The 10,871-nt window shown below is 37.7% G+C and overlaps 1 pseudogene; it reads right to left on the bottom strand.

The window, feature by feature from the left end:
- Positions 1-6,474: 6,474 nt before the first annotated feature.
- On the bottom strand, positions 6,475-7,558 carry LOC133772207 (procathepsin L-like; annotated as a pseudogene).
- Positions 7,559-10,871: the final 3,313 nt, after the last annotated feature.

Raw genomic sequence — 10,871 nt, 5'->3', positions numbered from 1 at the left:
ATAAATCTTTAAAAAAATTTATTTATTTGAGAGGCAGTTACAGACCGAGAGAGGGAGAGTCAGAGAGAGAGATATCTTCCATCTGCTGATTCACTTCCCAAATAACCTCAATGGCCAGAGCTGGGGCTATCCAAAGCCAGGAGCCAGGAGGATCTTCTGGGTCTCCCATGTGAATACAGGGCCCCAAGCACTTGGACTATTATTGACTGCTTTCCCAGGACATTAGTGGAGAGCTGGATCAGAAGTGGAACAGCTGGGACTCGAACCAGCACCCATATGGAATGCCAGTTCAGCAGGCAGAGGCTTAACCTACTACACTACAGTGTCAGCCCCTTTTTATTGACATTTCTATGAAATGTTTACAAGATTACTGTCTGCCAATGGCTTTAAATCAGATTTGACAAGGGACGAGAACCAGCCGTGTTGGAGTAGAGGCTGCCTTTGGAATGACCAAGTCCTCAATGCTCTGACTTGTATTGTAGCTTGAGGGGTTGGGGACTTACTCATCAAAAATCACCTTTACTCATGTTATTAATATTTTTTCTGATACTTTTATTTTTTAAAATTTTTTGACAGGCAGAGTTAGACAGTGAGAGAGAGACAGAGAGAGAGAAAGGTCTTCCTTTTTCCATTGGTTCACCCCCAAAATGGCCGCTACGGCCAGCACACTGCAGCCGGCGCGGTGCGCCAATCTGAAGCCAGGAACCAGGTGCTTCTCCTGGTCTCCCATGCGGGGGCAGGGCCCAAGCACTTGGGCCATCCTCCACTGCACTCCCGAGGCACAGAAGAGAGCTGGCCTGGAAGAGGGGCAACCGGGACAGAATCCGGCTCCCCGACCGGGACTAGAACCCGGTGTGCAGGCGCCGCAGGCGAGGATTAGCCAAGTGAGCCTCAGCACCTGCCTCTGATGCTTTTTTCATGTTAATGTATTAGTACAAAGACAACAGATTCAATGTAGTTCACAATTCTAAGAAAAATTGTAGATACAATTCTAAGAATATGATATTCCTTTCCCTTCTCTCCCTCCCTCCTCATTTCTGTTTTAGTTTTTAACATTTTAAGTAACATTTTAGTAGTATTTTTAAACTTCAATAAAATACCCAGATTCATTATTTAGTAGAATGAAAGTTAAGACCAGTGCAGTTGGAAATAGCAGCTGTGGGATACCTGCAGGAAGTATTCTGGGTAAGACAGCCATGTGGCATTTCTTGTGCTCTCTCTGTGACATTTTTCAGGGGTGTCCTTTCCCGGTGTTATAGATAACACTGAACCCTGTTTAGGTCCGCTTATGGCACTGTAACTTTTGTGTGCAGACCATCATTTGTCTGTGATTAACTGCTGTTTGTGTAATATGTTATTTTTTAAAATATTTTTGAGTTGTAACCTTTTAAAATTGGATGACAAAAGCTTAGAGTCCTGTGTTTTCATTTTGGCACTTAACATACTTGTATTTGTAGTCACAGTGTTTGGCCTGATTATGCTACCTAGTCTTTCCTTTTTCTTCTTCTTTTTTTTTTTTGAATGTCAAAACTATCTTCATAGAAAGAATGATCAATCCAGGTGAACTACCACATACAGTTAAAAGAATATTTTAAGTAAACTTCAATTTTGGACACTTTTATATTTATGGAGATGTTTAATAATAATAATAATAATAATAATAATAATACCAAGAGAATCCACATCTAATTTTACCCATTGTTAATATTATACATTAATGGTTTACTTTTTAATATAGGACCAGTATTGTTATATGATAAGTAACTAAAGTCCATACATTTTCAGATTTCATTGTTTTTCACTTGCTCTTTTTCTGTTCCAGGATCTCATCTAGGTCATGTTACAATCAGCAGTTGTGTCTCCTAAAGACCATTTAACTGTAAGTTTCTCAGACTCTTCTTGTTTTTATGAACCTGACAATTTTGAGGAGTACTGGCCAGACATTTGGCAGAATGTCCCTTAATTTAAATTTACCTGATGTTTTTCTCATGATTACATAGAGGTTATGTGTTCTGGGGCAGAAAGCAACAGAGGTAAAGTAGCATTCTCATTACATATAACCAAAGGTATATACTATAAATCTGTGTAAATACTGCTACCCTAACCTTTTTCATCTGATTATAATTAGTGTTTATGAGATATTTTTCTTGTAAAATGTTTTCCCCTTTGCATACTGTATTTTGATAAATAAGTAAGACCACCTTTGAGAATGGGATAGCTATAAAAAGTATTTGGAATTTTCTGCATGGAAAATAGGTTTGCTTCTAACACATTTATTTGCTTATGCAATTATTTGGTCTATCAGTGTAAGTTCATAGATGTTTATCTTGTGCTTTGGGTTATAATCCGATAGTTATTTTGCTCAAGGTCGGTTCAGCTTTGGCTGTTAGGATCTCCTTTAGTTTATTCCTGAATCACTTTTCACCTATCCTCATCATGTTTTTGTTGTGGTCGTTTTTATTTTGGTTGTTTCCTGAATTTCTAGCACTACAAGACACTCAGAATTCACCAGTATGTTCTTCATTGCAACCCTTATAATCAGATATTTTTCCTAGGAGCTTGTGTTCTATTTTATTGAAGAATATTATCAAAAACCAAATCTGTATTTCAGATTTCTGTTACTTTTAGGGTGTTATTATATGTCCACCTGGATGACAAAGCATTGACAAATATATGTGTATACTAATTTTATGAAAATGCTTATTTCCTTTATCCATAATATGGGCATTCCAAAATATTTATAGGGAAATGGTATTAAAAGATCAATTTATTTTTTGTGAAAACATCTTTGAAGTCCATACAAATGAGTCATCTTAAAAATGTTCATGGAAACGTATACTATGAAAACTCCATGCATTGTATTAAAAAATTTTGCAACAATAAATTCCATATACATGTACAGTTATTTCAAAACTGTTAACCTGTAGCTCTATGGAATCAGTAAAAAACTTTCAGTAACTAGCTTATAGTGCTTCTGCACAGTTCTTTTGCCCCCTCGACTTTTTTTTTTTTTTCTTTTTTTGCCAGGTAGTTAGACTGTGAGAGAGAGACAGAGAAAGGTCTTCCTTCTATTGGTTCACTCCCCTAATGGCTGCTATGGCTGGCGCTGCACCGATCTGAAGCTAGGAGCCGGGTGCTTCCTCCTGGTCTCCCATGCGGGTGCAAGGACCCAAGCACTTGGGCCATCCTCCACTGCATTCCCAGGCCACAGCAGAGAGCTGGACTGGAAGAGGAGCAACCGGGACTAGTACCTGGCACCCCAACTGGGACTAGAACCCGGGGTGCCGGTGCCGTAGGCAGAGGATTAGCCAAGTGAGCCACTTGAAGATATCTGCAAAAGATAGAATTTCATTTATTTTATAGCTGAATAATATTTCATTTTATATCTATATGTGCCACATTTTCTTTATCCATTCAACTGGTGATGGACGCCTTGGTTGATTCCATATTTTGGCTAGTTTGAACAGTGCTGCTATGAATATGATGGTTTCCTTTGACTATTATCTGTAGCCTTTGGCTGTTTTCCTGCTGGACTATGGTCTTTTTACTTTTTATTTGTTGAACACTTTATTTAAAGAAGCCCATAAACCTTTCACTATAATGTAAATAAAAATGTCTTGTCACAAAAAAGCAGTAAATGAAATATTTTAAAAGGATACTTCGAGAAAATAAAAGAAAAAATAAACAAGAGAGCAGAATATCAAAGCTGTTTCAGACAGATTTCCTAATAAAATGAGATTTTTTGAGAGGAAAACATGGTTCTATGACCATAAATATCCCATGTGATTAATCTATTCAGGCTTTTCTCCAAATCCTTGGCAACTTCTGACTTGCTTCTCATCTCTATAGTTTTGCCTTTTTCAGAATGTTGTTTAAATTAATCATAAATTACATAGCCTTTACAGACCACTATTTACTTTTCATTCTTCCTTAAATTATTTTATCTTCACTTACAACTTATGCAGTGTTTATGTTTTGCTTGTGGTCTAAATTACACTATTTGAGAAAAATTAACCTATTTAGCTGTTAGTTACCTTTATATTTTTTTAAAAACTCATTTTAATCTCATATATACAAATAATTTTTAAAATTAATTTAAAAATTTTAGTAAAATGTATTTTAAGTCAGCATAAAATAAAATGAAATGACATTTACTCACCATAAAATATAAAACAATTAGCCTTTTTTACCTTAAATATTTTATCTTCTTCATTTCCCTGTCTCTGCTGGTAAATATTTAACTATATTTATAACTTTCTAAATATTTTATAGATGACATTAGTAATTCTAATTATTAATTTCTAATATGTTAATTTATATATGCACATTTACTTTTTATAGTATGCATATGCTCTGTTATTTAAATCTTTTAACAACCACATAAAAAATTGTAAATATTTATGAGATATGACCAGATATTTCAGTGCATATATTCATCATGTAAAGTCCCATCAAGGGGCTGGCATTGTGGTGTGGGCAGTAAAGCCATCACCTGTGATGCCGGGGTCCCATATAGGTGCTGGTTCAAGTCCCAGCTACTCTACTTCCAATCCAGCTCCCTGCTAATGCACCTGGGAAAGAAGTGTAAGATAGTCCAAGTGCTTTGGCCCCTTCTCCCATATGGGAGAATTGGAAGAAGCTCCTCTGTTCTAGCTTCAGTCTGGCCCAGCATTGGCCACTGCAATCATTTGGGGAGTAAACCAGTGGATGAAAGATCTCTGTCTCCCTCTCTCTCTGTTAATTCTGCCTTTCAGATAAATAAAGTAAATCTTTAAATAATAATAATAGTTTTTCTACACTTGGTTAATTTAAGATAATAACCTCCAGTCCCGTTTCTGTTGTTGCAAATGTCCAAACTTCATCCTTTCTACTAATGAGTAGTATTCCATTATGTTTTATCCATTCATCAAAGGAATAACATTGAGGTTGTTTCCAGTTCTTGGATATTGTGTGTGAATAGTGCTAAAATGTGTGTGTAGATGTCCTTTTTTAAAGGCTTTATTTATTTATTTAAAAGAGTTACACAGAAAGAAGGAGAGGCAGAGAGAGAGGTTCACTGGTTCACTCCCCAAGTGGCTGCAATGGCCAGAGCTTTGCTGATCTGAAGCTGGGAGTCAAGAGCTTCTTCCAGGTCTCCCATGTGGGTACAGGGTCCCAAGGATCTGGGCCATCTTCTACTGCTTCCCCAGGCCATAGCAGAGAGCTAGATTTGAAGTGGAGCAGCCAGGTCTTGAATCAGCACCCATATGGGATGCCGGCACTGCAGGCAGTGGCTTTACCTACTACACCATGGCGCCAGTCCCTGTAGATGTCTTTTAAACACATGGATTTCATTTCCTATTTCCAGTAGTGAGATTTATGGATCACAATATAATTCTGTCTTTAGTTTTTGAGGAACCCCTATGCTGTTTTCCACAAGGGTTATACTAATTTTCATTCCCACCAACAGTATGCAAAAATATCCTTTTCCCCACACCCTCAGCAATGTTTGTTATCTTTTGAGATGACAGCAGATTGCGGTTTTGATTTGCACTTAGTGCTATTGAGTATTTTTCCATGTACCTTAGCAATTTGTATATCTTCTTTTGAGAAATGGCTGTTCAGATCTACTTTACATTTTATAGTAAGATTATTTGAGTAGTTTGAATTCCTTGTGTATACTTGTTATTAATCTCCTGTCAGATTTATAGGTTGCAGATATTTTCTCCTATTCTGTAGAGTGTCCCTTCACTCTGCTGATTGTTTTGCTTTGCAGAAAACTTTTGATTTGATGAAATCCCTTTGTCTGTTATGCTTTTGTTTATTATATTTTAAGTGCTTGATTTATTATCTATAATATTCTGTAAATTCCAATGCCCTGAGGCATTTTTCCCTCTGTTTTGTTAGTAGTTTCGAAGTGTCAAGCATTACGTTTATATCTTTAATCCATTTTCAGTTAAATTTGAACATAGGGTCTAACTTCATTCTTCTCCATTTAGATACATAATTTTTCACAGCACCATTTATTGAAAAGACTTTTGATAACTAATGCATGTTCTGGACGTCTTGATCAAATATCATTTGGTTGTGAGTGCCTACGTTTACTTCTAGTATCTCAAGTTTGTTTCATTACTCTATAAATTGGTTTTTATTCAAAACCATGCTGTTTTAATAACTATAGTTTTGTGATATGTTTTAAAAATCAAGCAGTGTAAAGGCTCTTATTTTGTTCTTTTTGTTCAAGATTGCTTTGGCAAATTGGGGTCTTTTTAGTTACATATATATCTTGGTTGTTTTTATTTTTATTATCATAAAGTTATTTATAACAGTAATCAAAGTAGTGATAACATTTTGCCCTTGTAAAAATGTCACAGAATTCAAATCACAACTTGGATCCTCAGCGATTCAAGTGCTTTACCTTGCAAAGTAAGGCCTTGTCAGTTTTAACATAAAAATCTCCCCAGATGTATGTCTTCCATATTGCCATCTGTCAGCTTAAACCGTGGGATAGCTGGCTACTGTGGTAATCGCACAGTGGCTGTCCTTGTCTTTGATGATCTTTATGTAGCCATTGTCTCCCCCTTCTGGACCTCAGCTGTTCTTAACAAAGCATTATTAGTGATGTGGGGAATAGCCACAGAAGTGATGCTGTCCATAACCTGGATCATCCTAAATGCCTGACTGAGAGAACTGGATGAACACATGGCCTGCATCAGTAGCAGCGGAGATGGGCCCCACATTGGGCACAGCCTTCACAAGGGCCTTCTCCTGCCCAGGGATGTCAACGAATCCAGTGTCATTAGCTGCAGAACGCTCGGGCTTGTACTTACAGGTTTCATCCATTGCTTCCTCTGAGTCTGGGCCTCCGTTGTCCCTAACATGATAGAAAGCATCGTCCTCAAGGTCGCCATTACAGCCCTGACTGCCTTGAGGTCCAGAGCAGTCCACAGGTTCTTCTCAGAGAGTCGCATTTGCCAGTTTTTTGGAACAGTTGTCCTTCATGGGAACCAGTTGCACTAAAACCCCAACAAGAACCACACTGGGGGCCGGCACTGTGGCGTAGTGTGCTAAGCTTCCGCCTGCAGTGCCGGCAGTCCCAGCTGCTCCACTTCTGATCCAGCTCTCTCCTGTGGCCTGGGAAGGCAGTAGAAGATGGCCCAGGTCCTTGGGCCCCTGTACCCACGTGGGAGATGTGCACACTGATCCTGATTCCTCACAGAAGCCACATAGCCTTTCTCTCTCTGCTCCACAGATTTTGGGACCTGATAAAACAGGGGTTCATGAACTATTTTCCCCTATTTGTGTTTCTGGTTGTGAAAGCCATTCATCTCTTCCTGAATTCTTCGTTGTTCGTGTCGCCATAAGCACTCATCCCCAGTGGGAAGCAGTGTTTCCTCTGCTCTTTTCCCGATGGTGCGGATCAATCGTTTTCATATTCTCCCACACGGCTCTCCTCTGTCCTTCTTCATTGAAGCCACTTAGTCTCCTGGTACCACTGGGCATCTACGTTTTGACTGAATGTTGGGATAGCTGAAGCTTTTCCCCAGCAGAAGGCAGCCAGGAGAAATGAAGGATTCATGGTTCACAAATTCGGCAAGGCTGCCATCGCACAGGCTTACTCCTCGCACCCTCAGCTTTTTGGAGGCTGCGGAGGGCCACAGTTCTTAGTTGTGATTTTTCTAGTTTTGTGAAAAATGCCATTGGTATTTTGATAGAGAATTATACAATACATTAACATTCTCCTGTGCATTAGAAACTCAGAACTTCTTAGACCAATTTACCTATCAGTTACTCTAATTACCTATAAATTCTTACTCTAACTCACCTATAATAGGAAACGAACTTTCCCACCTTTTCATGCCCCTTTCCCTCTCCAGCCTCTGGTAATCACAATTATACTCTTACCTTCTATGAGCTTACCTTTTTAAATGTCCCATATATGAATAAGGTCATGCAATATGTGTCTTTCTATGCTTGGCTCATTTCAGTTAACATAATGACCTCCCATTCTAGCCATGTTGTTGCAAATGACAACATTTTATCCTTTGTATGGCTAGGTAGCATAAAACAACTAGAATAACTATTCTGACATTTTCATTGAATATTTTAAAATTTGCAATTCTATACAGTTGGCTTCTGACACCCTACTTTGTATGTTAGATGAGCTTCTGGTTCCCTGGAAGTGTTGATGATTGTCTTGAAAGTTTAGAACTTGTGTACAACTTTGTGTATGCATTGAAATATTAGTTATATAATCTGCCTTCATTATGGTTTTCATTCCAAAAATTCTGAGTGGTCTATTCATTTTCTGCCTGTTGTTTCAGACATCCCAAGCATTTCTGGTTGTCCTTCTAAACATTCTGTAATTTCTTTTTATTTACTCTGAGGCAATCAGTGATACAAACTGTAACAAGTCTGTCCCACCAAAGTACAGGGCTCTACCTGATTCTAGGGCGAGTAGTCAGCAGGCTGTTTGTGGACCTTACCAGATGCCTTGTCTCACAGTAGGCTTGAATCTGAGCTCCAAGACAAGGTTCTAAGTTCCCTCTCCTCTTTTGCTCTTCAGTTGCTAAAGTCTTGCTCTGCAATATTCCAGAAGCTGGTCACTAGAATATCATGGAAGTGTTGCCTATTCTGGGTCCCAGTACTCAGTCTGTAGTCACAGGCCTGTAGTTACTGATCTGAGGCCAGTCTAACACTAATTGTATCACAGTGGGCCTGGCACTAAGATTCATGTCTAAGGGATGAACTTAATACCCTCTCCCTTCCTGGAACAGGAAGTATCACTCTCCATGGTTAGCTACTTGGAACTGAAGCAGAGGTGATACAGGCAACTCTTTCTTTTTCTTTCTTCGATGCCTCTTTTCTTACTACTACATGAATACCAGGCGTTGTGTTCTCTCAAATGGCTTCCATAGTTCCGATGAAGGTTATTTTGTGTATATGTTGCTGTTCAAATTGATGTATCAGTGGCAAGATGGCCACCGGATGATCTTACTCAGCCACCATCTTGCTCTACCTTAAGTATATACTCTTAAACATTTTAACTTGGTGTTCTTTTGATAGCCATTGAAAACAGTACCTATGAAACATTTTTAAAGTATTTTCTAATCATGTCTGTCTGTTTTCAGTAAAAAGTTTTTCAAAATTATTTTCTGTACCTTTCATTGATTTGTTTTTCATTTGTTGACGATTTCACTCTTTATCATTTTCAAAGACCATGAAATCATTCTCCAGTGAGTATCTGTCAAAAGAAACCAAATATCTAAGATTCATATCTGCCCTCCAGCAACCATTATGCTACCAACATACAGACCAATTGCTTCTACTTCAGCTAGCAAATGTTAGGGTTTCCATGTTCAAGTCCCTTTTCACCAGAAACAAGAATGACATTGTCACTGTCCTACAGTAAAACAGATTGGTCAGGCATTCTGTAGTTCCACTTAACAAAAAGAATTCTGAAACTATGTGAGATGTGAAGCATGTTTTATCCTTGTTTGTAGCATGGAAACATGGTTTCCTAATCTTGAATTCCTTCACTGATGTCTATGAAAATTTAGGAGACTTGGATTCTTCAACCTGTGAACTTACAGTTTCTGAAAACTAAAGAAAATCTTATTTTAAAAAAAATTATTTTATTTGTTTGAAAGACAGAATTACAGAGAGAGGTAGAGACAGAGAGAGAGGTCTTCCATCCACTGGCCCACTCCCCAGATGGCTGCAATGGCCGGAGCTGTGCTGATCTTAAGCCAGCAGCCAGGAGCTTCTTCCAGGTCTCCCACATGGGTGCAGGAGCCCAAGAACTTGGGCTATCTTCTGCTGCTTTCCCAGGCCATAGCAGAGAGCTGGACTGGAAGAGGAACAACCGGGACTAGAACCGACGCCCAAAAGGGATGCTGGTACTTCAGGCTAGGGCTTTAACCCACTGTGCCACAGCACTGGCCCCATCAAATCTTAATTTTCTCTTCCCTAAGAGATTTTCACAAGAATTTATCTCATTTTCAATCAGTTGAAATGATTCTGAAATATTTGTTGAAGAATAGAAGGCTGATGATAAATATTTTTATGATTTACTAGGAGCGTCACAAACAAAATATAATTTAAGTATATATCTTCTATTTCCACATCTCCCCGTCCACAAAAATAATTATGGAATATGTAACAAAGCTTACTATTTTACCTGATGTAGTTAGTACGTGATATTTATAGAATGAATGTTTGTTTGGGGTTATTTTGCCTTTTAAATATAACATTGATCTGAGCATAATATATTTTTTTAATTTGCTTATGACCTAAATAATGGAGTGAATTATGAAATACAGAAGTATTTAAGAGATAAGAATGTAAAGATTAAAACAACTCCTCTGGGAGAAAAAGGATATGACACTGCTATAATGTTTAATAATGTTGCATGATCATTTTTAGCATTGCCACTCGAGGCTAAGAGACATTTGCATCACTAATATTTTACAAATATGTTTCTTTAAGGGATAATATTCCCCAATCTCAAAACAGATACTAGTGTAAGAATTCACTAAGAAGCACTAATTGGACTCTTGAGTATAAAAATTCCATCTGTTTTTAAAGGACATTTGTGTTAGCAGCAGAATATTTCTACTATAAAAATGTATTAACTCTGAGAGTTATAAATAGCAAAGTCCTAAATAACCATTAATTAATTACTGAGAATTCTTTCTGAACTGATATTTCTAAAATTCCTGCCTATTATAGAACTCATGTTTCAAAAATGGTAATCCTGAAATGCACATTTTAATGTACTATAAAAATAAAATCATTAAAACACTTTAGCAGAATTTTAAATATAATGTGAATATTCAAATAAAAATATACCAAATCTGTTGTACACTATGAATATCAAAACTATTTTAAAA

This window comes from Lepus europaeus, chromosome 13 (genome assembly GCF_033115175.1).
Source record: "Lepus europaeus isolate LE1 chromosome 13, mLepTim1.pri, whole genome shotgun sequence".
Taxonomy (NCBI): Eukaryota; Metazoa; Chordata; class Mammalia; order Lagomorpha; family Leporidae; genus Lepus; species Lepus europaeus.
The sequence above is the reverse complement of the archived record's forward strand: the minus strand, read 5'-3'. Positions and strand labels throughout refer to the sequence as shown.